This window comes from Scyliorhinus canicula, chromosome 8 (genome assembly GCF_902713615.1).
Source record: "Scyliorhinus canicula chromosome 8, sScyCan1.1, whole genome shotgun sequence".
Classification (NCBI taxonomy): domain Eukaryota; kingdom Metazoa; phylum Chordata; class Chondrichthyes; order Carcharhiniformes; family Scyliorhinidae; genus Scyliorhinus; species Scyliorhinus canicula.
The window spans coordinates 32,997,929-33,025,365 of NC_052153.1; the positions used below are offsets into that span (position 1 = coordinate 32,997,929).

The 27,437-nt window shown below is 51.1% G+C and overlaps 1 long non-coding RNA gene across 1 annotated transcript; it reads right to left on the reverse strand.

The window, feature by feature from the left end:
* Window positions 1-15,461: 15,461 nt before the first annotated feature.
* LOC119970176 lies at window positions 15,462-27,433 on the reverse strand. Its single transcript, XR_005461554.1, has 3 exons — window positions 27,203-27,433; window positions 26,952-27,101; window positions 15,462-15,626 (listed from the first exon to the last, which is right to left on the reverse strand). It is a non-coding gene; the product is annotated as an uncharacterized LOC119970176 (long non-coding RNA).
* Window positions 27,434-27,437: the final 4 nt, after the last annotated feature.

Here is a 27,437-nt window from a genome sequence, read left to right on the forward strand (position 1 = left end):
ATCCGGCCCCGGGGACTTATCTATTTTCACCTTGTCCAGAATTGCCAACACTTCTTCCCTACGCACCTCAATGCCATCTATTCTAATAGCCTGGGTCTCAGCATTCTCCTCCTCAATATTATCTTTTTCTTGAGTGAATACTGACGAAAAGTATTCATTTAGTATCTCGCTTATCTCCTCAGCCTCCACACACAACTTCCCACCACTGTCCTTGACTGGCCCTACTCTTACCCTAGTCATTCTTTTATTCCTGACATACCTATAGAAAGCTTTTGGGTTTTCCTTGATCCTACCTGCCAAAGACTTCTCATGTCCCCTCCTTGCTCGTCTCAGCTCTCTCTTTAGATCCTTCCTCGCTTCCTTGTAACTATCAAGCGCCCCAACTGAAACTTCACGCCTCATCTTCACATAGGCCTCCTTCTTCCTCTTAACAAGAGATTCCACTTCTTTGGTAAACCACGGTTCCCTCGCTCGACCCCTTCCTCCCTGCCTGACTGGTACGTACTTATCAAGAACATGTAATAGCTGTTCCTTGAACAAGCTCCACATATCCAGTGTGCCCAACCCTTGCAGCCTACTTCTCCAACCAACACATCCTAAGTCATGTCTAATGGCATCATAATTGCCCTTCCCCCAGCTATAACTCTTGCTCTGCGGGGTATACTTATCCCTTTCCATCACTAACATAAAGGTCACCGAATTGTGGTCACTGTCTCCAAAGTGTTCACCTACCTCCAGATCTAACTCCTGGCCTGGTTCATTACCCAAAACCAAATCCAAAGTGGCCTCACCTCTTGTTGGCCTGACAACATATTGTGTCAGAAAACCCTCCTGCACACATTGTACAAAGAACGACCCATCCAATGTACTCGAACTATATCTTTTCCAGTCAATATTAGGAAAGTTAAAGTCTCCCATAACAACTACCCTGTTACTTTCGCTCTTTTCCAGAATCATCTTCGCCATCCTTTCCTCTACATCCCAAAAACTATTAGGTGGCCTATAGAAAACTCCCAACAGGGTGACCTCTCCTTTCCTGTTTCTAACCTCAGCCCATACTACCTCGGAAGAAGAGTCCCCATCTTGCATCCTTTCTACCACCGTAATACTGTCCTTGACTAGCAGCGCCACACCTCCCCCTCTTTTGCCCCCTTCTCTGACCTTACTAAAGCACCTAAACCCCGGAACCTGCAACAACCATTCCTGTCCCTGCTCTATCCATGTCTCCGAAATGGCCACAACATCGAAGTCCCAGGTACCAACCCATGCTGCCAGTTCCCCTACCTTATTTCGTATACTCCTGGCATTGAAATAGACACACTTCAAACCACAGACCTGAACACTGCCGCCCTCCTGCGAAGTCAAAACTGTGCTCCTGACCTCTCTACTCTCAATCTCTCGCACCCCAAAACTACAATCCAGGTTCCCATGCCCCTGCTGAATTAGTTTAAACCCCCCCCAAAGAGTACTAACAAATCTCCCCCCCAGGATATTGGTGCCCCTCAGGTTCAGATGTAGACCATCCTGTCTATAGAGGTCCCACCTTCCCCAGAAAGAGCCCCAGTTATCCAGAAATCTGAATCCCTCCCGCCTGCACCATCCCTGTAGCCACGTGTTTAATTGCTCTCTCTCCCTATTCCTCATCTCACTATCACGTGGCACGGGCAACAACCCAGAGATAACAACTCTGTTTGTTCTCGCTCTGAGCTTCCATCCTAGCTCCCTAAAGGCCTGCCTGACATCCTTGTCCCCTTTCCTACCTATGTCGTTAGTGCCAATGTGGACTACGACTTGGGGCTGCTCCCTCTCCCCCTTAAGGACCCGGAAAACACGATCCGAGACATCACGTACCCTTGCACCTGGGAGGCAACATACCAAACGTGAGTCTCTCTCGCTCCCACAAAATCTCCTATCTGTGCCCCTGACTATTGAGTCCCCAATTACTAATGTTCTACTCCTTTCCCCCCTTCCCTTCTGAGCAACAGGGACAGACTCCGTGCCAGAGGCCCGTACCCCATGGCTTACCCCTGGTAAGTCGTCCCCCCCACAAGTATCCAAAACGGTATACTTGTTACTCAGGGGAACGACCGCAGGGGGTCCCTGCACTGACTGCTTCTTCCCAGTCCCTCTTACAGTTACCCATCTATCTCCAGTCTTTGGTGTAACTACTTCCCTGAAGCTCCTATCTATGACCCCCTCTGCCTCCCGAATGATCCGAAGTTCATCCAGCTCAAGCTCCAGGTCCCTAACACGGTTTTTGAGGAGCTGGAGTTGGGTGCACTTCCCACACTTGCCAACAGCCCCTCCACAAACCACCTTCAACTTAGGCTGACCGCACTGCACGTATGCAAATTTCCCCAGAACAGCTGATCAGTAGCTCTGTTCTGCTGCCCTCTGCTGGTTGCTTGCCTTTACTCAAACTCCTTGGGTCTTCTTCGCAGGTTCACCTTCAACTTAGGCTGACCGCACTGCACGTATGCAAATTTCCCCAGAACAGCTGATCAGTAGCTCTGTTCTGCTGCCCTCTGCTGGTTGCTTGCCTTTACTCAAACTCCTTGGGTCTTCTTCGCAGGTTCACCTTCAACTTAGGCTGACCGCACTGCACGTATGCAAATTTCCCCAGAACAGCTGATCAGTAGCTCTGTTCTGCTGCCCTCTGCTGGTTGCTTGCCTTTACTCAAACTCCTTGGGTCTTCTTCGCAGGTTCACCTTCAACTTAGGCTGACCGCACTGCACGTATGCAAATTTCCCCAGAACAGCTGATCAGTAGCTCTGTTCTGCTGCCCTCTGCTGGTTGCTTGCCTTTACTCAAACTCCTTGGGTCTTCTTCGCAGGTTCACCTTCAACTTAGGCTGACCGCACTGCACGTATGCAAATTTCCCCAGAACAGCTGATCAGTAGCTCTGTTCTGCTGCCCTCTGCTGGTTGCTTGCCTTTACTCAAACTCCTTGGGTCTTCTTCGCAGGTTCACCTTCAACTTAGGCTGACCGCACTGCACGTATGCAAATTTCCCCAGAACAGCTGATCAGTAGCTCTGTTCTGCTGCCCTCTGCTGGTTGCTTGCCTTTACTCAAACTCCTTGGGTCTTCTTCGCAGGTTCACCTTCAACTTAGGCTGACCGCACTGCACGTATGCAAATTTCCCCAGAACAGCTGATCAGTAGCTCTGTTCTGCTGCCCTCTGCTGGTTGCTTGCCTTTACTCAAACTCCTTGGGTCTTCTTCGCAGGTTCACCTTCAACTTAGGCTGACCGCACTGCACGTATGCAAATTTCCCCAGAACAGCTGATCAGTAGCTCTGCTCTGCTGCCCTCTGCTGGTTGCTTGCCTTTACTCAAACTCCTTGGGTCTTCTTCGCAGGTTCACCTTCAACTTAGGCTGACCGCACTGCACGTATGCAAATTTCCCCAGAACAGCTGATCAGTAGCTCTGTTCTGCTGCCCTCTGCTGGTTGCTTGCCTTTACTCAAACTCCTTGGGTCTTCTTCGCAGGTTCACCTTCAACTTAGGCTGACCGCACTGCACGTATGCAAATTTCCCCAGAACAGCTGATCAGTAGCTCTGTTCTGCTGCCCTCTGCTGGTTGCTTGCCTTTACTCAAACTCCTTGGGTCTTCTTCGCAGGTTCACCTTCAACTTAGGCTGACCGCACTGCACGTATGCAAATTTCCCCAGAACAGCTGATCAGTAGCTCTGTTCTGCTGCCCTCTGCTGGTTGCTTGCCTTTACTCAAACTCCTTGGGTCTTCTTCGCAGGTTCACCTTCAACTTAGGCTGACCGCACTGCACGTATGCAAATTTCCCCAGAACAGCTGATCAGTAGCTCTGTTCTGCTGCCCTCTGCTGGTTGCTTGCCTTTACTCAAACTCCTTGGGTCTTCTTCGCAGGTTCACCTTCAACTTAGGCTGACCGCACTGCACGTATGCAAATTTCCCCAGAACAGCTGATCAGTAGCTCTGTTCTGCTGCCCTCTGCTGGTTGCTTGCCTTTACTCAAACTCCTTGGGTCTTCTTCGCAGGTTCACCTTCAACTTAGGCTGACCGCACTGCACGTATGCAAATTTCCCCAGAACAGCTGATCAGTAGCTCTGTTCTGCTGCCCTCTGCTGGTTGCTTGCCTTTACTCAAACTCCTTGGGTCTTCTTCGCAGGTTCACCTTCAACTTAGGCTGACCGCACTGCACGTATGCAAATTTCCCCAGAACAGCTGATCAGTAGCTCTGCTCTGCTGCCCTCTGCTGGTTGCTTGCCTTTACTCAAACTCCTTGGGTCTTCTTCGCAGGTTCACCTTCAACTTAGGCTGACCGCACTGCACGTATGCAAATTTCCCCAGAACAGCTGATCAGTAGCTCTGCTCTGCTGCCCTCTGCTGGTTGCTTGCCTTTACTCAAACTCCTTGGGTCTTCTTCGCAGGTTCACCTTCAACTTAGGCTGACCGCACTGCACGTATGCAAATTTCCCCAGAACAGCTGATCAGTAGCTCTGCTCTGCTGCCCTCTGCTGGTTGCTTGCCTTTACTCAAACTCCTTGGGTCTTCTTCGCAGGTTCACCTTCAACTTAGGCTGACCGCACTGCACGTATGCAAATTTCCCCAGAACAGCTGATCAGTAGCTCTGCTCTGCTGCCCTCTGCTGGTTGCTTGCCTTTACTCAAACTCCTTGGGTCTTCTTCGCAGGTTCACCTTCAACTTAGGCTGACCGCACTGCACGTATGCAAATTTCCCCAGAACAGCTGATCAGTAGCTCTGCTCTGCTGCCCTCTGCTGGTTGCTTGCCTTTACTCAAACTCCTTGGGTCTTCTTCGCAGGTTCACCTTCAACTTAGGCTGACCGCACTGCACGTAGTCAAATTTCCCCAGAACAGCTGATCAGTAGCTCTGCTCTGCTGCCCTCTGCTGGTTGCTTGCCTTTACTCAAACTCCTTGGGTCTTCTTCGCAGGTTCACCTTCAACTTAGGCTGACCGCACTGCACGTATGCAAATTTCCCCAGAACAGCTGATCAGTAGCTCTGTTCTGCTGCCCTCTGCTGGTTGCTTGCCTTTACTCAAACTCCTTGGGTCTTCTTCGCAGGTTCACCTTCAACTTAGGCTGACCGCACTGCACGTATGCAAATTTCCCCAGAACAGCTGATCAGTAGCTCTGCTCTGCTGCCCTCTGCTGGTTGCTTGCCTTTACTCAAACTCCTTGGGTCTTCTTCGCAGGTTCACCTTCAACTTAGGCTGACCTCACTGCACGTATGCAAATTTCCCCAGAACAGCTGATCAGTAGCTCTGCTCTGCTGCCCTCTGCTGGTTGCTTGCCTTTACTCAAACTCCTTGGGTCTTCTTCGCAGGTTCACCTTCAACTTAGGCTGACCGCACTGCACGTAGTCAAATTTCCCCAGAACAGCTGATCAGTAGCTCTGCTCTGCTGCCCTCTGCTGGTTGCTTGCCTTTACTCAAACTCCTTGGGTCTTCTTCGCAGGTTCACCTTCAACTTAGGCTGACCGCACTGCACGTATGCAAATTTCCCCAGAACAGCTGATCAGTAGCTCTGTTCTGCTGCCCTCTGCTGGTTGCTTGCCTTTACTCAAACTCCTTGGGTCTTCTTCGCAGGTTCACCTTCAACTTAGGCTGACCGCACTGCACGTATGCAAATTTCCCCAGAACAGCTGATCAGTAGCTCTGCTCTGCTGCCCTCTGCTGGTTGCTTGCCTTTACTCAAACTCCTTGGGTCTTCTTCGCAGGTTCACCTTCAACTTAGGCTGACCTCACTGCACGTATGCAAATTTCCCCAGAACAGCTGATCAGTAGCTCTGCTCTGCTGCCCTCTGCTGGTTGCTTGCCTTTACTCAAACTCCTTGGGTCTTCTTCGCAGGTTCACCTTCAACTTAGGCTGACCGCACTGCACGTATGCAAATTTCCCCAGAACAGCTGATCAGTAGCTCTGCTCTGCTGCCCTCTGCTGGTCGTCTTTGTTGACAGGAATAGTGCCGGAAGACTGGAGGATAGCAAATGTTGTCCCCTTGTTCAAGAATGGGAGTAGAGACAACCCTGGTAATTATAGACCTGTGAGCCTTACTTCGGTTGTGGGTAAAATGTTGGAAAAGGTTATAAGAGATAGGGTTTATAATCATCTTGAAAAGAACAAGTTGATTAGCGATAGTCAACACGGTTTTGTGAATGGTAGGTCATGCCTCACAAACCTTATTGAGTTTTTTGAGAAGGTGACCAAACCTTCTCAAAGTTTGGATCAGGTGGATCAGGGTAAAGCGGTTGATGTGGTGTATATGGATTTCAGTAAGGCGTTTGATAAGGTTCCCCACAGTAGGCTATTGCAGAAAATAAGGAAGTATGGGATTGAAGGTGATTTAGCGGTTTGGATCAGTAATTGGCTAGCTGAAAGAAGACAGAGGGTGGTGGTTGATGGCAAATGTTCATCCTGGAGTTCAGTTACTAGTGGTGTACTGCAAGGATCTGTTTTGGGGCCACTGCTGTTTGTCATTTTTATAAATGACCTGGAAGAGGGTGTAGAAGGATGGGTTAGTAAATTTGCAGATGACACGAAGGTCGGTGGAGTTGTGGATAGTGCTGAAGGATGTTATAGGATACAGAGGGACATAGATAAGCTGCAGAGCTGGGCTGAGAGGTGGCAGATGGAGTTTAATGCGGAAAAGTGTGAGGTGGTTCACTTTGGAAGGAGTAACAGGAATGCAGAGTACTGGGCTAATGGCAAGATTCTTGGTAGTGTAGATGAACAGAGAGATCTCGGCATCCAGGTACATAAATCCCTGAAAGTTGCCACCCAGGTTAATAGGGCTGTTAAGAAGGCATATGGTGTGCTAGCCTTTATCAGCAGGGGGATTGAGTTTCGGAGCCACAAGGTCATGCTGCAGCTGTACATAACTCTGGTGCGGCCGCACCTGGAGTACTGCGTGCAGTTCTGGTCACCACATTATAGGAAGGATGTGGAAGCTTTGGAAAGGGTTCAGAGGAGATTTACTAGGATGTTGCCTGGTATGGAGGGAAGGTTTTACGAGGAAAGGCTCAGGGACTTGAGGTTGTTTTCGTTAGAGAGGAGAAGGCTGAGAGGTGACTTAATAGAGACATATAAGATAGTCAGAGGGTTAGATAGGGTGGACAGTGAGAGCCTTTTTCCTCGGATGGTGATGACCAACACGAGGGGACATAGCTTTAAATTGAGGGGTGATAGATTTAGGACAGATGTCAGAGGCAGTTTCTTTACTCAGAGAGTAGTAGGGGTGTGGAACGCCCTGCCTGCAACAGTAGTAGACTCGCCAACTTTAAGGGCATTTAAGTGGTCACTGGATAGACATATGGATGAAAATGGAATAGTGTAGGTCAGATAGGCTTCAGATGGTTTCACAGGTCGGCGCCACATCGAGGGCCGAAGGGCCCGTACTGCGCTGTAGTGTTCTATGTTCTATGTTCTGGTAATGTAGCGACCAGAACTGCACGCAGTATTCCAAATGTGGCCTAACCAAAGTCCTTTACAACTGTAACATGACCTGCCAACCCTTGTACTCAATACCCCGTCTGATGAAGGCAAGCATGCTGTATGCCTTCTTGACCACTCTATCGACCTGCGTTGCCATCTTCAGGGTACAATGGACCTGAACTCCTAGATCTCTCTGAACATCAATTTTCCCCAGGACTCTTCCATTGACCGTATAGTGGTAGTGAATTCCTGAAGTCACAGCCGGTGTGTTAGATTGCAGATCTGAGCATGACCCTCTGATTATGTACCTGAAGCTGCCTCTCCATTTCAGTTGCCACTCGGTCAGTGCTGAGGGTCAATGCAATGTTCAGGCTCCACATGGACATTCATGAATCTCTGCCAGATCGCCCCACACATCCTGCTAGACACCCAGCATTTGCTACCGATGGATAACTCCAGAGATTCATCATCTGCTTTGGACTCGGGCAGCACGATGGTGCAGTGGTTAGCACTGCTGCCTCACAGGGCTGAGGTCCAAGGTTTGATCCCGGCCCTGGCCACTGCCCTTGTGGAGTGTGCACATTGCACACTGTGTTTGCATGGGTTTCGCCCCCACAACCCAAAGATGTGTCGGGTAGGTGGATTGGCCACACTAACTTGCCCCTTAATTGGAAAAAATGAATTGGGTACTCTAAATCTATTTTTTGAAAACCTGCCTTTGACTCAACATGGTCAATCAGGGTTCGATCACCCTGATCAATAAAGTGCAATCAAGGTCCGCCACCTTCATGGTAGGGCATGTCGTTACTGCCCATGTCCGCAGGTGTCCAGGGCACGGAAGCCCTTGCAAATAAAGAAAGTAGGCACTTTTGTGTCTTTTAGCTGAGTGAAATTAACATGCAAGTACTATTGTCCCGGGATGGTTCTTTTCCTGGGTTTTGCAAGAGTCTGGGCTGCTTTTTTTCTGTTTATTCTGAGCTGCAGCCTGCTTGTCCTTGATGTTGGTTACTGTCCCAAGCATCCCTTGCCGAACACCATTTTAGGTGGCCACAATACTAACTTTCAATATGCTACAATTTTGCAATCTTTGTTTAACCAAAATAATCTGTTTACATCTACATTCATACTGTTCACTATTTTTAAGAGCTCCATTATGTTTCCTCATAATACACTTATCCCAATTTAAATATGTTTAGTTACAACTGATAAGTTGGATTGAAGAAGAATGTTTCAATATTATGTAGAAGTATAATGCAGTATTATATAGAATGCTACATAGGAGAATTAGGCAATTCAGTGTGGAGGCTAATTAACATGTTGGATGTCATTTTTGTCTCCTCGTGTAGCAATGTAGTTAAAATGTAGAGGTGGGGTAATGAATTTTCTCCCTCTTACCCAATTTTACATTCTATTCCTCAATCTAGCCTCAAGGTTAAGAGCTATGGAATGCTTCCATTAAGCACTAAATTAATTAATTCCATTATGAAATGTACTGTCAGCTGCAGCAACAAGGAATATAAATCAGAAAGTTTCTCTTCCAATGTTCAATGAGGACACTCTCAGCTCTGCGTTATGAAGTGGGTTGGCACGGTGGCAGAATGGTTAACACTGTTGCCTCACAGTGCCAGGGACCGGGGCTCAATTCCGACCTTGGGTGTGGAGCTTGCAGGTTCTCCCCATGTCTACATGGTGAATTTAAATCACCACTTTTATTAGAAATCTCCCTCTAAATCAAAAAGGGTCAAAAAGACTTTCATTCCTTGACTCTTTTGCAGACTGAAGTGTGTGCAATTCAGGTCAAACTAATATTTCAAGTTATTCCCGGTATAACCTTTATCTACAAAGAAGGTTTTATCTACTTACCACTCAGTAGCTTCGATCCTTGCTGAGGTACAGTAAAGTAGACTTTGACAATTTTGCAATAACCACTATTTCAGGTTAGAATAAATTTTTAAATATGCATGTTAAATTTTTGTGTTTTCTTTTTTTCTCTCTAATAATTTGTAATTTGTCATATATAAAATATGAAAACTCAATAAAAAACATTTATAAAAAAAAAACTTACTTTATTTTACTTCAAAAGATAACATCACACTGTCTTTACAACAAGTAAAAAAGATCTTGCTTCTGGATTTTCCATTCCGGTTTTTCGGAAATTTGTGGCCTACTTGATCATCTCTCTTTTTATCTGTGGGTGTTCTCAGTAACTTTAGAACATAGAACAGTACAGCACAGAACAGGCCCTTCGGCCCTCGATGTTGTGCCGAGCAATGATCACCCTACTCAAACCCACGTATCCACCCTATACCCATAACCCAACAACCCCCCCTTAACCTTACTTTTTTTTGGGACACTACGGGCAATTTAGCATGGCCAATCCACCTAACCTGCACATCTTTGGACTGTGGGAGGAAACCGGAGCACCCGGAGGAAACCCACGCACACACGGGGAGGACGTGCAGACTCCGCACAGACAGTGACCCAGCCGGGAATCGAACCTGGGACCCTGGAGCTATGAAGCATTTATGCTAACCACCATGCTACCGTGCTGCCCCTTTGGTCCCCTGTTCGGCTCCTGCATTCAGTCATTCCCATCTACCGAAGCAGCTCTGAGAGCTGGAAGTGATGATGGCTCTTAGCGACCCTATTTATGGACACTCTATTTATTACCCTTCTCACAGCCGTGCTGGTTACATTTTATTATCTTCAAGTAATATCTTCTGCTTATTTATTTAATTTGTTTGTCCATTGCATTAATCTAGTTTCCATCATGTTCAACAAGAGGATGTTTTAATGATAAGCACTGGTAAAAAATGCTTTGATGCTTGTCAAATCTTCGAGGAGTGATACATGTGCTTCGTCATGTTTAACCTGATTCCTGCTTGGTGTTAATTTATACCTTAGTAGACTCAACCGTTATCTTCAGACTTCCACTTTTAACTGATCATGTGAAGTTTCTGTTATTCACAAATGTACATTATTTCAGGTAATTCACTTAAGATTCTGGCAATTCTAATCAATTGTTTGCTAAACTAACTAACTTCTATAGCACGGTAGCATGGTGGTTAGCAGCAGCACTTATGCTAAATGCTTCACAGCTCCAGGGTCCCAGGTTCGATTCCCGGCTGGGTCACTGTCTGTGCGGAGTCTGCACGTCCTCCCCGTGTGTGCGTGGGTTTCCTCCGGGTGCTCCGGTTTCCTCCCACAGTCCAAAGATGTGCGGGTTAGGTGGATTGGCCATGCTAAATTGCCCGTAGTGTCCTAAAAAGTAAGGTTAGGAGGGGTTTGTTGGGTTACGGGTGTAGGGTGGATACGTGGGTTTGAGTAGGGTGATCATGGCTCGGCACAACATTGAGGGCCGAAGGGCCTGTTCTGTGCTGTACTGTTATATGTTCTAAAAGGGCAGAATACTGTTCCCTTTATGTAACTAAAAACTTAATTTGCTAAAATTTCTCTAATTTGAAAGAAAAGTGTCAGATTACAGAATAACTGTTTTAGAGCTGTTCTCTTAATGCCTGTGTGATAAAGGCTGTCAGCATTTCAAACCCTCTTTTCTGAATGCTGTTAACCCTTTGTGGGATTTGTGCTTCACAATCCAAAAATGTGTAGGTTAGGTGGGTTGGCCATGTGAAAATTGCCCCTTCGTGTCCAAATTAGGTGGGACTATGGGTATAGCCCAGGAGAGTGGGCCAAGGTAAGTCCAGACTCAATGGGACGAATGGTCTCCTTCAGCACTCTAAGGATTCTATGGTTCTAAAGGAATAGGTTCAAGTCCCAGTCTGGATTGTCACTGATGGATGCTTCACTAAAGCTGGTGCCATGTAAAAGCTGAGGCCCTATCTTTATCCTTAGGAGGAATAAAAGGGTCCCATTAAACTATCAGGAAAGGAGCAAGAGTGGTGCCCTGGACAATATTTATCTTTCAACCCATACCAATTTACCTGATCACTGTTCATGGAACCTTGTTGTGAGCAAATTGGCTGCTGTATTTCCCTGGATTACAAACAGTACTTAATTTGCTGTGGCATGCTTTTGGCCTTCTGCTGTTGTGAAAGGCAATATATAAATTCAGGTTCTTTATTATTGGTGCTGAGTTAGTTACCACAGTGCACCTCAGTACCCTGGCTGTGGAGCTAAAAAAAAATTCAACCAAGTGTTCTCTTTCCTTCTGGTAACACCTTCTGGAAAATGCCTGAGAGTGTGGTGGAGGCAGATTTAATTGAGGTTTTAAAAAGAGAATTGGATTGTTATCTTAAAAGAAAGAATGTGCAAGGAAATGGGGAGAAGGTGGAAAATGCCACTGGATAAATAATTGCTCCAACGGAGTGCTGTGGCAGATACAATGGGCCGAATGACCTTTGAGAAACACTGAATGAAAACATGATCCAGCTTAATAGTAATGCCATTCATCTAAAAGTTTGCCGAAACACTCACTGACTGTTCTCACTAATGAAGAATGTTAAACAATTGAGGCACCATAAATAATTACTAATACGTAACAAACTCTACCTCAGGAGAAGTTGGCACCTACCAAAGAAAAACAAACGGTAATTTCTGTTTCTTTCCACAGAGCTGCCTGACCTATAGAGTGCTGCCAGCATTTTCTGTTTTTATTCCAGTAAATTTTCTGGTGTTCAATTTCTACCATTTATGCTTCCTCCCTCATGCCTTGGAGAACACACAGCAGGGTCTCAAAAATTGTGTCTCTACCTGCATTTTCATGGCGTATTTTCATGTATGTCTGCCAAATCCCACACATTATTTTGCAACAAACAATTACATGACAAATGATTAATCTTTAAAAAAGGTTTAATGCCTCAATTTGGAACACAATTTCATGGGCGTTGCCAAAGCCAAATACCATGCTGTGTCTGTATGCTGCATCTAATGTTAAGTTCAATTTCATCAGTTAAGTTGTGCAGCTAATTCTGATAAATTTACTTGATTTAAAAAAAAATATTTTTATTGGTTTTCACATTATCATGTTACACATTTTGTTTGTATGTTAACTTACAAGTGTCATAACCATGCGTAATGTCAAACAAAAGCAACCGAGAAATGAAAGTTGCAGAAGGGTGATAAACCAAAGAACGAGAAAAACAAAACACAAACGAGCAAGGGTCCCTATCGTTACATTTACATGTGTTTCCCGCCCCCGCCCACCACCTGTGGTTGTGGACCCCAATTGGCCAATCTGCCTCAATTGCACTGTCGAGTGTTGGCCCTAGCGCGTATTACCCTGCATATTGCTGCTCCCTCTGGCTTTCCGTTTGCCCTTGAGCCTGTCTCCTGCAGCTATGCCCCTTGTGCCCGTAATCATTTTTAAAAATAGGCTTTTGCCCCCTCCCCCGTCCCTCTTATTTCCCCCTCCTCTTCTTCCCTTTCCTTTACGATCCGTGGCTCATCTGTGTATCACCCCCGCTCCTCCCCCCCCCCCCCCCCCCCCCCCCGTCGCTCTATTGGTTTCTGGCTGCAAACATGTTTTGGAACAAGTTGGTGCATGGTTTCCACGTTCTGCAGAAGCCCTCTTCTGACCTACGGCTGGTGAATTTTTCCTTCTCCAATTGGAGGAATTCCGACAGGTCAAACAGCTGGCCTGCAGTTTTGGGTGGTGCTGCCGATTTTCAGCCAAGCACAATTCTTTGACAGGTGATCAGGGAGGAAAAGGCTAATGAGTCGGCCAGGAGAGGGCAGCAGAGCGGAGCCGCTGATTGGCTGTTGCGGGGAAAATTTGCATCAGTGCATTGCGATCACTGTATCCAGAAGGTGTACCTGTGCAAGACACCCTGCGTGTTCAAGTGAAGGCAAGTATCCAGCAGAGGGCAGCAGAGTGGAGCCACTGATTGGCTGTTGCAGGAGAATTTGCATCAGTGCATTGCGGTCACTATATCCAGACAAGTGACAGTTAAACCCCAAACACTTCTTCAGTGTTTCCCTCCCTACCTCCTTCTCATTCCAAACAAAAGCAATCACTGTAAGGATCCCAGCCGAGTAAAGATCAAGAGGGAGATTCGAGGGTAGATAGAAGTATAAAGAACTTGAACCGTGACATCACAGCCAGCAGGTAAGTGATTGGCTGGTGACTGGTCAGTAGTTTTTCATTTCCCTGAGGTGTGTTGATCAGATAAGGTTTTTCTATTTCTAGTTTTTTATCGTGTGATTAGTAACAATTTTTCTTATTTTCCGTCTTTTTTATTTATCTATTATTTGATGTTATAGTTGGACTAAATTAAGCTTAAGATTAAAAATGGCAGGAGATCTCAGACCCATGTTATGCTCCTCTTGCTCAATGTGGGAGCTCAGGGACGTGGCTGATGCCCTGGCTCCTTCACATGTGGGACGTGTGTCCAGCTGCAGCTCTTGTTAGACCGCATGACGGCTCTAGAGCTGCGGGTGGATTCACTTTGGAGCATCCGCGATGCTGAGGAGGTCATGGATAGCATGTTTCGCGAATTGGTCACACCACAGATTAGGATTGCTGAGGGAGAAAGGGAATGGGTGACCAAAAGGCAAGGAAAGAGCAGGAAGGCAGTGCAGGTGTCCCCTGCGGTCATCTCCCTCCAAAACAGCTATACCATTTTGGATACTGTTGGGGGAGATGGCTCACCAGGGGAAGGCAGCAGTAGCCAGGTTCATGGCACCGTGGGTGCAGGGCAGGAAAAAGAGTGGAAGGGCTATAGTCATAGGGGATTAAATTGTAAGGGGAGTAGATAGGCAGTTCTGTGGTTGAAAACGAGACTCCCGAATGGTGTGTTGCCTCCCAGGTGCACGGGTCAGGGATGTCTCAGATCGGCTGCAGAACATTCTGAAGGGGGAGGGTGAACAACCAGTTGTCGTGTTGCATATAGGCACCAATGATATAGGTTTTAAAAAATGCGACGAGGTCCTCCAAGCAGAATTTAGGCAGTTAGAAGCCAAGTTAAAAAGTCGGACCTCAGAGGTAGTAATCCTGAGATTACCTCAGAAATTACATTGTAGAAATTAAAGAATAGGCAGGATGAATGCGTGGCTTGAGAGATGGTGCAGGAGGGAAGGGTTCAGATTTTTGGGACATTGGGACTGGTTCTGGGGGAGGTGGGACTACTACAAATTGGACGGTCTACACCTGGGCCGGACTGGAACCAATGTCGTTGGGGGTGCTTTTGCTAACGCTGTTGGGGAGGGTTTAAACTAATGTGGCAGGGGGATGGGAACCAAATGAGGAGGTTAGTGGACAGTAAGGAGGTAGTAACTGAATAGGCAGGGAGCAGATGATGAACGCAAAGGGACTGCTGGTCTGAATGCATTTGTTTTAATGCACAAAGTGTAGTAGGTAAGGCAGATGAACGTCGGGCTTGGATTAGTACCTGGGAGTATGAAATGAAATGAAATGAAAATCGCTTATTGACATGAGTAGGCTTCAATTAAGTTACTGTGAAAAGCCCCTAGTCGCCACATTCCGGCGCCTGTCCGGGGAGGCTGGTACGGGAATCGAACTGTGCTGCTGGCCTGCTTTAAAAGCCAGAAATTTAGCTGAGTGAGCTAAACCAGCCCCGAGTATGATGTTATTGCTATTACTGAGATTTAGTTGAGGGAAGGGCATGATTGGCAACTAAATATCCCAGAATATCAATGCTTCAGGCGGGATAGAGAGGGACCAGAATTGTGCGCAATATTCCAAGTACGGTCTTACCAACGTTCTATACAACTGCAACATGACTTGCCAGTTATTATACTCAATGCCCAGTCCAACGAAGGCAAACATTCTGTCAGCTTTCTTTCCTACCTTGTCCACTTGTGTTGCCACTTTCCAAGGTCTGTGGACCTTTATGCCCAGTCTCTCTGATTTTGCCATTTACTGTGTATTTCCTCTCTGTGTTAGACCAACCAAAATGCATTACCTCACAATTGTCCGGATTAAACTCAATTTTCCATTCCTCTGTCCAAGTCTCCAACTTATCTATGTCTTGCTGTATACTCTGACAATCCTCAATACTATCTGCCACTCCACCAATCTTGGTCTCATCCGCGAATGTATAATCAGACCAGCTACATTTTCCTCCAAATCGTTTATTATTACTACAAACAACAGAGGCCCCAGCACAGATCCCTATGGAACACCACTAGTCAAAACCTTCCATTCAGAAAAGCACCCTTCGACTTCCGGTGATGACGATATGCTGAGCAGACGCACGTTAGGTGACTCTCCTCCTGCAGACCTGAAAAACAGCCACTTTTCAACATAAAGACGCAACAATCCATTCCCCAACCTTAACAGGACAGAGGAAGGGAGAAAGCGATGAATTAGAAGCAAAAGTGCCAAAGGAAACCAATCTAGAGGCAGAACAGACACCAGGAAGAGAACAGGCCAGTGGCGGACACACTCAGAACGAACCAACCGGCGCATGAGGTGCCGGAGCGAAAGTTTCACCAAAACGAAAAGAGCAGGACAGACAGGAGCAAATACCTCCGATACCGGTGGGGGGAGAGGGGGGACTGAAAGGCATCCTTCACCAAGGCACTGAGGGAGCACCAGCAAGAAACAAAGACGGATGTAAAAGTGGACATTGAGGCCACAGTGAAGGCAGCGGTGGCCAAGACCCTGGCTCAAATACATCTCGCCCTATGCAGAGCAGAGAAGAGACTGGAAGCCCAAGAGGCAACCATCAAATAGTTGGAAAAGGCCGCAACGGACGAGAGTGATCAGATCATGGCACAGGAAAAGGAGGTGGTGAGGTTGGTCTCAACGCAAAGAATCTTTTTTTTTATAAATACGTTTTATTGAAATTTTTACAAAATACAAAATATAAACATCTTAACTCTATTAACGCCCATAAACAATGCCCCCCAGCTTCAAGAGCAACTTCAAACAAAAGGAAGAAACAAAAACAAAGAAAAAGTGAAAAGAAAAAAAAAACAAAGGAGAGAGCACCCTCCAGAAACCCTTGTACACAGTTCTCCCTCCCCCAATACTTACCCCCCTCCCCCCTCCCCTCGCCCTCTTCCCCCTCCCCTCGCCCTCCCCCCCTTGCCCCCTCACCCCTCCCCCCCCTCCCCCCCCCTCCCCCCTCCCCTCCTCTCCCCCCCTCCCCCCTCCCCTCCCCCTCTCCCCTCCCCTCCCCCCCCTCTCCCCTCCCTCCCTCCCCCCTCCCTCCCTCCCCCTCCCCTCTCCTCCCCCCTCCCCCCCTCCCATCTCCCCCCTCCCCCCTCTCCCCTCCCTCCCCCCCTCCCTCCCCTCCCCCCCTCCCCCCCTCCCTCCCCTCCCCCCCCTCCCCCCTCCCTCCGTCCCCCCTCCCCCCCTCCCCCCCTCCCCCCCCTCCCATCTCCCCCCCCTCCCCCTCCCCCCCTCCCCCTCCCCCCCATCCTCCCCCCATCCCCCCCCGTCCTCCCCCCCTCCCCCCCTCCCCCCCCCTCCCCCCTCCCCCCCCTCCCCCCCCGTCCTCCCCCCCCGTCCTCCCCCCCTCCCCCCCCCCCCCCCCCCCCCCGTCCTCCCCCCCTCCCCCCCCGTCCTCCCCCCCCCCCGTCCTCCCCCCCTCCCCCCCCGTCCTCCCCCCCTCCCCTCCCCTCCCCCCCCTCCCCTCCCCCCCTCCCCTCCCCCCCTCCCTCCTCCCTCCTCCCCCCTCCCCCCTCCCCCCCTCCCCCTCCCCCCCCTCCCCTCCCTCCACTCCCCCTCCCCCTCCCCCCCCTCCCCTCCCTCCACCCCCCCCCCCTCCGCCGGGCTACTAGGGACGCAAAGGCCAGGACCCCAGCCTCTATCGCCTCCTGCACTCCCGGATCCACTGCAACCCCAAAAATTGCGAGTCCCCAGCCTGGTTCGACCCTGGATCCCACCACCCTCGACACCGTCTTTGCTACCCCCTTCCAAAACTCCCACAACGCTGGGCACGCCCAAAACATATGGGCGTGGTTCGCTGGGCTCCCCGAGCACCTAGCACACCTGTCCTCGCCCCCGAAAAACCTACTCATCCTTGTCCCAGTCATGTGGGCCCTATGCAGCACCTTGAACTGTATGAGGCTAAGCCTCGCACAGGAAGAGGAGGAATTCACTCTCTCCAGGGCATCCGCCCACGTCCCTTACCTCCTCTTCCCACTTCCCCTTCAGTTCCTCCACCGAGGCCTCGTCTACCTCCTGCATTACCCAGTATATGTCCGAGATCCTCCCTCCTCTGACCCACACCCCCGAGAGCACACTATCCCGCACCCCTCGTGGGGGCAGCAAGGGGAACCCCTCCACCTGCTGCCTGGCAAACGCCCTCACCTGGATGTACCTAAACATGTTCCCCGGGGGGAGCCCAAACTTCCCCTCTAACTCCCCCAAGCTTGCGAACCTCCCCTCCACAAACAGGTCCCTCAACCTCCTAACCCCTGCCCTGTGCCAGCCCAGAAATCTGCCATCAATGCTCCCTGGGGCGAACCGATGGTTCCCCCTTATCGGGGCCTCCATCGAGCCCCCCATTTCTCCCCTGTGCCGTCTCCATTGCCCCCAAATTTTGAGGGTAGCCGCCACCACCACTCGTGGTATACCTCGTTGGAGGGAGCGGCAACTGCGCCGTTACTAGCACTTCCAGGCTCGTGCCCACACAAGACGCCGCCTCCATCCTCTTCCATGCTGCCCCCTCCTTGTCCATTACCCACTTACGCACCAGTTGGCCGCCCAGTAGTACCCACAGAGGTTGGGCAACGCCAGCCCCCCCTATCCCTGCCTCGTTCCAGAAACACTCTTCGAACCCTTGGAGTCCCATGCGCCCACACAAAACCCGTGATACTGCTGTTGACCCTCCTGAAAAAGGCCTTTGGGATAAAGATGGGGAGGCACTGGAACAAGAACAAAAACCTCGGGAGCACCGTCAACTTAACGGACTGCACCCTCCCCGCCAGTGACAGCGGTAACATATCCCACCTCTTAAACTCCTCCTCCATCTGCTCCACCAACATTGTGAGGTTGAGCTTGTGCAGGGCCCCCCAACGGGCCCCCCAACTTCCAGCCACCTGGACCCCTAGGTACCTGAAGCTCTTCCCTGCCTGCTTCAGTGGGAGCCTACCAATCCCCTCCTCTTGATTCCCCCGGATGCACCACAAACACCTCGCTCTTGCCCAGGTTCAGCTTATACCCCGAGAAACCCCCGAATTCCCCAAGGATCCTCATCACCTCCGGCACCGGGTCCGCCACATACAGCAGCAGGTCGTCCGCGTACAGTGACACTCGATGCTCCTCCCCACCCCGCACCATGCCCCTCCAGTTCCCTGACTCCCTCAATGCCATGGCCAGGGGCTCAATTGCCAACGCGAAGAGCAAGGGGGACAGGGGGCACCCCTGTCTCGTCCCCCGATGCAGCCGAAAGTACTCCGACCTCCTCCTATTCGTGGCTACACTTGCCATCGGGGCCTCGTAGAGCAGCCTCACCCACCGAATAAACCCCTCCCCAAACCCAAACCTCTCCAACACCTCCCACAAGTACTCCCACTCCACCCTATCGAAGGCCTTCTCCGCGTCCAACGCCACCACTATCTCCGCCTCCCCTTCCACCGCCGGCATCATAATGACATTGAGGAGTCTTCGCACATTTGTGTTCAGCTGCCTTCCCTTCACAAACCCCGTCTGGTCCTCATGTATGACCCCCGGCACACAATCCTCTATTCTAGTGGCCAGGATCTTTGCCAGCAGCTTGGCATCGGCGTTAAGCACCGAAATCGGCCTATATGATCCACACTGCAGAGGGTCCTTGTCCCGCTTCAGGATCAAGGAAATCAGCGCCCGCGACATAGTTGGGGGCAAAGCCCCTCCCCTCCCATGCCTCGTTAAAGGTCCGAACCAACAGGGGGCCCAACAGGTCCAAATACTTTTTATAAAATTCCGCCGGAAACCCGTCCGGCCCCGGCGCCTTCCCCGACTGCATGTTCCCTATCCCTTTGACAACCTCCTCCAACTCAATCGGTGCCCCGAGTCCCTCCACCCGCTCCTCTTCCACCCTCGGGAAACGCAACCTGTCCAGGAAGCGCCCCATTCCACCCTTCTCCACCGGGGGCTCAGAGCGGTACAGTTCCCCATAAAAGTCCCTGAAGACCCCATTGACCTCTACCCCCCTCCGCACCACCTTCCCAGCGCTATCCCTCACTCCCCCAATCTCCCTGGCCGCGTCTCGCTTCCGGAGCTGGTGCGCTAGCATTCTGCTCGCCTTCTCCCCGTGTTCATACACCGCCCCTGTGCTTTCCTCCACTGGGCTTCCGCCTTTCTGGTTGTCAGTCGGTCAAATCTGGCCTGTAGGCTACTCCTCTCCCCCAGCAATCCCTCCTCCGGGGCCTCCGCATATCTCCTATCCACCTGCACCATCTCCCCAATCAGTCTTTCCCTTTCCCTCTGCTCCCCCCTCTCCCTATGGGCTCGGATGGAGATCAATTCCCTCCTCATCACCGCCTTCAATGCCTCCCAGACCGTCCCCACCCGAACCTCCCCGTTATCATTGGCCTCGAGGTATCTCTCAATACACCCCCGGACCCTCCCGGCCACCTCCTCCTCTGCCAGCAGCCCCACCTCCATGCGCCAGAGCGGACGTTGGTCCCTCTCTTCCCCCAGCCCGAGGTCCATCCAGTGCGGGGCATGGTCCGAAATGGCAATGGCGGAGTATTCCACTTCCTCCACCTTCGGCACCAGCCCCCTGCTCAGGAAAAAAAAGTCAATCCTCGAGTAGGCCTTATGTACATGGGAGAAAAACGAGTATTCCCTGGCCCTTGGCCTCTCAAACCTCCAAGGGTCCACCCCCCCCATCTGGTCCATAAATCCCCTCAGCACCTTCGCCGCCGCCGACCTCCTACCCGTCCGGGACTTGGATCGATCCAATGGGGGATCCATCACAGTGTTAAAATCTCCCCCCATGATCAGGCCCCCCACCTCCAGGTCCGGAATGCGGCCCAGCATACGCCGCATGAACCCCGCATCGTCCCAATTTGGGGCATAAACATTCACCAACACTACCCGCTCCCCCTGCAGCTTGCCACTCACCATCACGTACCTCCCACCACTGTCAGCCACCACCTTCAACGCCTCAAACGACACCTTCTTCCCCACCAGGATCGCCACCCCTTTACTCTTCTCGTCCAGCCCTGAGTGGAATACCTGGCCCACCCACCCCTTTCTCAGCCGGACCTGGTCCACACTCTCAGGTGTGTCTCCTGGAGCATGGCCACATCCGCCTTCAGTCCCTTCAGGTGCGCAACTACTCGAGCCCTTTTGACCGGCCCATTCAGCCCCCTCACATTCCAGGTTATCAGCCGGATCCAAGGGCCCCCTGCCCCCTTCCCCTGCCAATTAGCCATACCCCATCCCTTGCCCACCCCCGGCCAGCGTCCCACGCTCTGCCAGTTTCCCACGGCGGCACCTCCCCCCCTCCAGCACTCCCTGCGTCCTCCAGCTCCTTCCTGACCGTTTCAGCAGCAACCCGGTAACCCCCCCCCCCCCTCAGGCTAGGACCCCTCCTAGCCGCGCCCCCCCCCCCCCCCCCCCCCCTCTACAGCACCCCCGTGAGCCAGCTATCTTCTGCTGACCCCGACGGCTCCCGCCCTACTTTCGGCTCCTCCCAATGTGGCACTGCCCCTCCCCCATAGTGCCCATCAACCAGTCCACCCTCCCCCGCTCCTGCGCGGGAAAATAAAACCCCGCCCCCTCCCTCTCCCAGCGCGGGGACCCTGCAGAAAGCCCGCGCTTTCGCCCTGCCGGGCCCCGCCTCCTCCCGGGCCACTCCCATTGTCAGTCCCCCCCACCAGCTCCCCAAACACCCCGTTTACCCCTCAGTCCAAACCCGTCCACCCAACTCCTGCTAGAAAACCAATAAAGAAAACACCCGTACGGCATCACCCCACCCACCCAACGGCCACCCCACATCATACCCTAAACCCCGCAGATACACATACAGTATAAATAAATACAGTATTCTACAGCATCTCCCATCCGGGGGACCCTCAGTTTGTGTCCAGTTTCTCGGCTTGCATGAAGGCCCACGCCTCCTCCGGGGACTCAAAATAGTGGTGCCGATCCTGGTAGGTGACCCACAGACGCGCCGGCTGCAGCATTCCAAACTTCACCTTCCGTCTATGGAGCACCGCCTTCGTCCGGTTAAACCCGGCCCTCCACCTCGCCACCTCCGCACTCCAGTCCTGGAAGATCCGCACCTCCGTGTTCTCCCATTTGCTGCTCCGCTCCTTCTTGGCCCACGGGAGCACACACTCACGATCCACAAACCGGTGGAACCTTACCAACACCGCCCGCGGCGGCTCGTTCGGCTTGGGCCTCCTAGCCAGAATTCTGTGGGCCTCCTCCAACTCCAGGGGCCCCTGGAAGGACCCAGCCCCCATCAGCGTGTTCAGCATCATCACCACATAGGCCGCTAGGTCCGACCCCTCCAGCCCCTCCGTGAGGCCCAGGATCCGTAAATTCTTCCTCCTCGACCGGTTGTCCAACTCCTCGAACCGCTCCTGCCATCTTTTATGGAGCGCCTCGTGCACCTCCACCTTCCCCACCACGGCCACGACCTCGTCCTCCCTCTCGGCGGCTTGCTGCTGCAGTTCCCGGATCGCAGCCCCCTGGGCTGTCTGGGTCTCCATCAGTTCCCTGTTGGTTACCTTGATGGACTCCAGCAGCTCCACTTTCAGATCCTGGAAGAGGCTCAGCAGAGTCATCTGGACCCACTGCTTCAGTTCTTCAAAACTTTCGCCGGCCGCCATTTTGTCCTGCGGGTCCCGATTTTTTTCAAAAGTTTTTCCTCCCGATTCTCTCCCTGCTCCGCTCCTGGTCTGCACCATGGGACCTCTGGGGAAACTCCTGGCCTCTTCCCCCGTCGGGATTTGCCTCTTAAGCTCTGTTGGGGGCCTTTAAAAAAGCCCTGAAGTCCGTTTTTTTCGGGAGCCTCCGAACGTGCGGCTCAGCTGGTTATTGCCGCTACCGGAAGTCTCGACGCAAGGGAATCTGAAGAGCAAAGTGGAAGATCAAGGGAACCGCTCGAGAATGCAAAATGTGTGGACTGTGGGCCTACCAGAGGGAATCAAAGGCAGGGTTCCCACGGTATACGTGGCCGAGATGCTGGGTAACTTAGTGGGGAGGGAAGCCTTCCCCAATCCACCAGAAATGGACAGGGCACACGAAATCCAAAGCCGGGGAGCAACCAAGGGCTGGAATAGCCATACTGCACCAGTACCAAGACATGGAAAGAATTCTGCGCTGGGCCAGGCAGACCAAGACATGGGAAGGACATAGTATTACCAAGACAGTGGGGTGGAGCTGGCCAGGAAACGGGCTGAGTTTAACAGGGCAAAAGCAGCCCTGTATAAGAATGGCGAATGCTTTGGTGAAAGAGCGAACGCAGCGGAGAAGGAAAAGCGAAGTGACAAGCGAGAGGTGTGCAGGGTAAGACGGGGAAAGAACGGGCAGTAACCACAGAGAGTGGGTGAGGGAGAAGCGAGACAGTAACTCCCGGGTGAGGGGTCACCGCACAAGCGGGAAAACTAGCACCAAGGGTATGCAGCAGAGAAGGACCACGGCACAACCCCAGCAGGGGGGATGGCGCCAGGAAGGTGGTGGTGGGGGGGGGGGGGGGGGGGGGGGGGGAATTACACAACAAGGAAGGGGGAGCAAACAGGGATAGGAGCCAGGGAAAGGGGGACAAAAGAGGGGAAAACAGGAGGGAGTAGATAAGGGGCAGATCGGGGGGGTGGGGCACATGGAGGGAGGGAAAATAGGATGAGAACGAGTAGCAGCAAACAATCCTGCTACAGGAAAAGGGCCAGGGCTATACTGATCAGCAAAAGGATGATGTTTGAGGCGACAAAGACAGCTATGGACCCAGGGGGACGGTACGTCATGGTCAGGTAGCACCAGTAGTACTCGTAAACGTGTACCCTCCCAACTGGGACACGGAATTCATTACAAAGACCATGGCAGAAATCCCCGACATAGCGACACACCGACTGATGATGGGGGGGGGGGAATTAAACTGTGTACAGGAGCCAATGACAGACAGGTCAAATCCCAAAACAGGGAAGACCTCAAACATGGTGAAGGAACTTGGTCGTTTTATGGAGCAGATGGGGGTGGTGGACCCTTGAGGGGGTGGTGGACACTTGGAGGTTCACCCACCCGGGTGAGAAGGAGTTCTCTTTCTTCTCCCAGGACGCAGCATATATACCAGGATTGAGTTCTTTGTGGTGGGGAAAACGGTGCTTCCAGGGCTGGTTAAAACGGAATACTCCGCAATTGTAATCTCCGACCACATTCCACATTACATGGAGGCTGGACACTGCCCTACTAGCTGACAAGGCTTTCAGCGAAAGGGTATCACAGGCCATAGCGTAGTCTAACCAAAATGGGGAGATCTCACCCCCACATTCTGGGAGGTGCTAAAGGTCGTGATTAGAGGGAAAATTATCACCTTCAAAACGTGAAGAGACGGAAAGGACGGCGAGGCAGCAGCTTGTCAACTCCATACTGGAGGTAGACCGTAAATACTCTGAGACCCCAACCGTAGAACTCCTGGCGGAGAGGAAAAAGCTACAAATGGACTTTGACCTGCTCTCCACGAGGAAAGCAGTGCACCAACTCCGCCAGGCATGGGGACCCTATAAGAACACAGAGGCAAAGCCAGCCGCCTGCTGGCACGCCAGCTAACATCGAACATAGACAGCTAACATCAAACATCAGGCGCCTGCTGAACGTGATAATGACCCCATCCGGGTCATTACCCAAGAGATCACCTGAGCTAATCATCTCCCTGGATGCAGAAAAGGCCTTTGACAGAGTCGAGTGGAAGTACCTCATAGAGGTACTGAAGTGGTTTGGGCTTGGAACAGGTGAAGCTCCTATGCAACGCTCCCATGGCGAGCGTACGGACAAACAACACCAACTCTCAGTACTTCCAGGTGCAGAGGGGAACCAGGCAGGGATGCCCGCTGTCCCCACTGCTGTTCGGCCGAGTGATCGAACCACTAATGATCGCTCTCAGAACAGAAAAAAACTGGAGGGGGATCCGAAGGGGAGGCAGAGAGCACAGAGTCTCACTCTATGCAGATGACCTGCTCCTCTATATCTCGGACCCACAAAGCAGCATGGAAGGAATCATCGTGCTCCTGAAAGCGTTTGGTGCCTTCTTGGGTGACAAACTCAACATGAGCAAAAGCAAGATCTTCATGGTGAACCTGCAAGGGGGAGGGGCAGCACTGGCGGGACTTCCGGTGAAACAAGCCTGACACAAATTTCGCCACCTGGGGATCTAAATTGCTAATGACTGGACGGGAATCCACAAATGGAACCTGACCAGCCTGACAGATGCAAAGATGGAACACACTTCCACTCTCCCTCGCGGGAGAGTGCTGACGATCAAAATGAACATACTGCCGAGGTACCTCTTCCTACTTAGATCTATCTCGATCTATGTCCCCAAGGCCTTTTTCAACTCCCTGGACAAACTAATCTTGGCGTTTATATAGGAAGGCGGGGGGGTGGAAGAAGGATCCAAAAGAAGGTCGTACAGAAAACAAAGTCCGGGGAGCGGGGGCTAGCATTCCCAAACCTACAACTGTACCACTGGGCGGCGACAGCAGAACGAGTAACGGGATGGATTAAGGAGCCAAAAGCACGCGGTGGAGGCCTCCTGCAGGGTGACCTCGCTCTGGGCCCCTATCCAAAAAACACTCCAACAGCCCAGTGGTGTAATCACCCTCCAGACCTGGAACCAACAACGGCAGCAATTCGGCCTGACCAAATTGTCAGACAGAGCCCCCATCTGCTCACTGACACCACCTTTAAAAGGGTGGAGACAGGAAGGGGGCGGACACTGACAGTCAGGGTCCTATACACCGACAGCAGGGTCACAACACTGACGGAAATATTTCAGCTAGTTAAGGGTAACAAACTACGGTATCTGCAGCTTAAAAACTTCCTACGGAAGGAGACAAGGTTGTACACACGACAACCACAACAGACAAAACTAAAGGAGTTACTTGGCGCAAACATTCCAGGTGAAGGAAAGTGTAGAGACATGTACGAATGACTTGTAGAGAGGGCCGGCACCATACTGGACGCAATGAGGACAAAATGGGAGGAAGACCTGAGGCTCGAAATACGGTGGGGACTGTCATGTGACAGTACCTTTAAGAAATGGGTGTTTATTACTGCAGTGATGTCAGAGAGTGGGTGGATCTGGGCTGTCTGTCAGCTTTATACTTTTCATTTAGGTTGTTTGCTGCAGGGTGCATTTTACTTTCGTTTTCAGAGCTGGATAGCTGCAGTCACAGCCAGAAGGTGTATTAGAGTCTCTCTCTATAATCTGAAGAATGTAAATCGATCCTTTGGTGTTTTAAAACTAATAACTGCTTGCAGTAGTAACTTTAACTTGATGTGCTTCTGTTTAAAGTTTAAAAAAAGAATCTTCTGGATGTTAAAAGGACAGCTTACGGATTGCTTAGTGTTGTATTCTTTGGGGGTTGTATTTGAATTAATGGTTGCTAAGATGTTCACTGTTAACTTGAATTCATAGAATAAACATTGTTTTGCTTAAAAAAAAAACTTTTCCATTTCTGCTGTACCACACCTGTAGAGTGGGCCGTGTGCTCCCCATACCACAATCTATTAAACGTTGTGGGTCAGGTGAACTCCATGATACACTTTGGGGTACTCTAATCCCTGGCCCGTAACAGGACTCTGGAAGTGAAGCACTGCATAGGGTCAACTCCACCTCCACGTGTACAAAACTCAACCTAACGCAACTAAAGGTGGTACATAGAGCCCACTTAACAAGAATCCAAATGAGCATTTTCTTCCCGGAGCTGGAGGATAGATTTGAACGGTGCCATGGGGGCCTGGCCAACCACGCCCACATGTTCTGGTCTTGCCCCAGACTTGCTGTGTGCTGGACAGCCTTCTTTGAGGCAATGTCTAAAGTGGTAGGGATGAGGGTGGAGCCATGCCCGAAAGGAGAGGCCTTCGGGGTATCAGACCAGCCAGATCTATTCATGGGGAAGAGGGCGGACGCCCTTGCCTTTGCCTCGCTAATTGCCTGCTGTAGTATTCTGCCTGGCTGACGGTCAGCAGCATCATCCAAAGCTGCAGACTGGCTGTCCGACCTCTCAGAATATCTCCAAATGGAGAAAATCAAATTCGCCATTCGCGGGTCGGACGATGGTTTCCACAGAAAGTGGGAGCCATTCACCCAACTGTTCTGGGACCTGTTTGCGGCCAACACAGGCTAAAGAATGATTAAGTAGCCAAGAGCCAGGGATAAGTAGCCAAAACATGAGAAACGAGAAGGAAGAAAGGGGTGGGGAGCAGTGCAGGGAGGTAGCTAAACTAAAATAAACGTGAACTGCAGGGAGGGAGAGGGGAAAGACAGAAGGCAAAGAACAATGTGGGGGGGGGGGGGGGGGGGGAGGGAACACAAACTGAAAGGAGAGCACAGGAAACAACAAAGCCCATAGCAAACACAACAGAGAGTAAGAAAGTACAGAAGGAAGCAACGACAAACGGCCGAAGCAGAGGCAAACGCGCAACAGCGAAAACTGACCTGGAGAAGCAAGCAACACCGGGGGCGCCACTAGGGGCTGGATGCAAATTGAATGTCACTACCAGATCATCCATGATCTAATGAAATGGCAGACTCCAGGGGCCGAATGGTCCACAACTGCTGTTCCTAAATATGATTTCCCGCTCCTGGCTGAAACAGAAATGTGCAAAGTCGCGTCTCCCGTCTAACATCAGCAAATGGAGTAGAGTCAAGGGAAGGAGAGGGCATAAATATTATGGGCCAAATTTTACCTTGAAGTAGAAGAAATTGTTACAAAATCGTTCAGACTAGAATAGTCCAATATGATTCAATCATTCACATTTCTGCCTCGCCGTATTATTCACGTACACTTTACTATATCTCCGTTTCTGCGTGTTAAAATTGCCCTGCCGAACATGAGAGATTGTGTGTGAGGCTCCGCCCCGATACCTGCACCAGACAGCCTTGGCGCTGATTGGCTGAACGTCTGGCACAAGGTGAAGACAG